Source organism: Elephantulus edwardii, unplaced genomic scaffold (assembly GCF_000299155.1).
Source record: "Elephantulus edwardii isolate Elephantulus edwardi_28Jun2011 unplaced genomic scaffold, EleEdw1.0 scaffold00259, whole genome shotgun sequence".
NCBI lineage: Eukaryota > Metazoa > Chordata > Mammalia > Macroscelidea > Macroscelididae > Elephantulus > Elephantulus edwardii.
In genome coordinates, this window is record NW_006400009.1 from 43,921 (window position 1) to 46,912 (window position 2,992).

Here is a 2,992-nt window from a genome sequence, read left to right on the forward strand (position 1 = left end):
TGCAGTTGGCGCAGGATAGAGCAGGGTTTAGAGCTGTTGTGCATAGGGTCGCTATGAGTCGGAAACGACTCGATGGCACATAACAACAACAACATCATGATGTTGCGTATGGTCCAGTGACGAGAAGTTTTGTTTTCTTAATATTGATGTATAACCTATATTGAAGGCTGTAGTCTTTAGGATCTTCTATAATAAGTACTTGAAGCAAGTTATGCATGCAAGGTTATGTCATCTGCATAACACCACGGTTAATGAGTCTTCCTCTAATCCTGCTGCCACATTCTTTTTCATTATAGTCTAGCTTCTTGAATTATTTGCTTAGCATCAGATTGAATCAATAAGGATAAAAGATGTCAACTGCAAACACAAGTAAAAAGAAATCATTGACAAATTCGATCTTTTCTCCATTTATCATGATTTTGCTAATTGATGTAGTTATGTGAATTTTTATGTTGATGTATATGTGATTCACCCTAAAGGTTACAGTCTTTGATAGTCTTCAGCAAGTGCTTCAAGTTCTTTTCACTTTCCAAAAGCAAGGTTATGTCATCTGTGTAAAGATGGATGCCTAAATAAATGGAGGAGGATCCTCCAATGATATAATTATTTAGCATTCAGTTGCTAATTGAAAGGTTGACTGTTCAAATCCATCATCTACTACTTTGGGAAAGATGAGACAGTCTTTCCAAAGGTTTACAGCCTTGGAAATCCTATGAAGGCTATTTGACTCTGTCTTGTAAGATCAGTATGAGTTATAATAGACTTCAGCGGTTTTTTAGTTTTTTAATAGTAAGGGAGTTCTGGTGGCCTATTGGCGAGAAGCTGCACTGAAATCCCAAAGGCACATGGTTCAAATCCACCAGCTGCTCATGGGAGAAGGATGGGAAATCTCCTCCCATATGATTAATTGCCTCTGAAAACCTGCTGGATGGTCAGCTATGGGTCAGCTCTGATTTGACTAAACACAACAACAGCAAGTGCTGTGGTACAGTTATTAAAGTATTAAGCTGCTAACCAAAATGTCAGTAATTTGTTTGTAAATTGTATGGGCAATTCTTTTCTGTCCAATAGAGTCACTATGTTCTTGTTCTAACTACCCTGGATTGTTGAGATAGCAAGATGGTGGACTTCCACCAGAGCACCTTGAATCATTACAAGTTGGAATAAATTCTGTGCAATGGAGTTCTAGTGTATTTTATTTTATATTGGTTCGTATACAAAATTCATATTCACTATGCTTTATTCATATACTATTGTTTCACATATTTTTTACATTTACATTTTATTTCCTGTGATCATTCCCATATAATGTGTCTTATAAAATCAATCACTATTAGTTGTTGTTGTTGTTGTTATGTGCCTTTGAGTCACTTGCGACTCACAGTGACCCTATGTGCAAGAGCCCTAAACACCTTTCTATCCTGTGCCAACCTAGCCATCTAAAACACACTCATTCCCACCACTCCACTCACAGAATCGATCCATCTCATCAAGGGTCTTCCTCTCCTGTGCCGTCCATCCACTCTCCCAAACATGATGTCCCTCTCCAAGGACCAGTCCCTCCTTGCACATGTCCAAAGTATGTCAGACGAAGCTTCAAAATCCTTGACTCCAAAGAGCACTCCGGCTTCACCTTCTCCAGGGCAAACCTATTTGTTCTCCTAGTAGTCCATGGTATATTCAACAATCTTCTCCAGCACCACAGCTGTCCAACTCTCCGATGCATAGCACGTAATTTCGAAGACTATTAGACTTTAGTCTCCAGCCTGACTTCATTGCTCTTCAGTACTCTTGAGAGGTACCTCACAGCTGACTTTCCCTATGCAATTCGTCTCTTGATTGCCTGGCTGCTGTTACCAAGAGTATTGACTGTGGAACCAAGCAAACTAAAACTACTAACTATCTCAATCTCTTCGCCATCCATACTCATGCTGCCAAATGGCCCAGAGGTGAGAATCTTTGTTTTCTTGATGTTGAGCTTCAATCCATGTAGGAGGCTGCAGTCCTTGACCTTCTGCAGCAAACACTTCAGGTCCTCCTCAGTTTCAGCAATCAGGGTTGTGTTACCTGCATAATGCTATTAGTATATGCCTATTATTTCCCAGTCATTTCAGATCCCCACTAAATCTTTCCTAATTCCTTCACTCTCTCTCTCCACCCACCACTCTGTGACTCAGTGATGTCCACCCCTCTTCAGTCCCCACACTCCCTCCCCTCCCCTCTTTGGACATTTATACGCATCTCACCAGTTGCAGTTGTTGTTGACTGCCTTCGAGCTGAACACAACTCATAGCGACCTTATGAACAAAAGGCCTGAAGCCTTTCTATAACTATCGACATTTATCAAAGTTCATAGAGTTTCCAGAGTAATGGTGTTTAGGAAGTGGATGCCACCCCTGCTTCCAATCCTATCTAGGATCCCTGCCTTCAGTCCCCACACCCCCTGCCTTCTTTGGACATTTATACCCATCTCACTAGTTACGCTCCTATTTTTACAGTAATATGCAGTATGTCATTGGGTCATTGGGTTTTTTAAAGTATTGGTTAAGTTGTGGAGGAATCAGAATTCTAATATACGACTGGTGAAAATTCAAAATAATCCAATTTCTCTAGAAAGCTCATTGATTGTGCCAAGAAATCTGGAAGAAAACTACCTGGACAACTGACTGGAAGAGATCTATAAATATTCTCATTCCAAAAAATGTGGTCCAAGACTGTGGAAATTATCAAACAACACAACTAATATCACACACACAAGCAAGATTCTGTTGCAGATTATCTAAAAAAAAAGACTGGAACAATACATCATCAGAGAACTATCAGATGTACAAACTGGGTGTAGAAGAGTTTGTGGCACTAGGGACATTATAGTCAACATTAAATGGATCTTAGCTGAAAGGAATTGGCAGATACAGAGGAATTTAAAGAAATAACATATGAGCAAGAGCCTATGGTGATGAAGGAAGAAGTTCAAGCTGCTTTGAAGGAAATA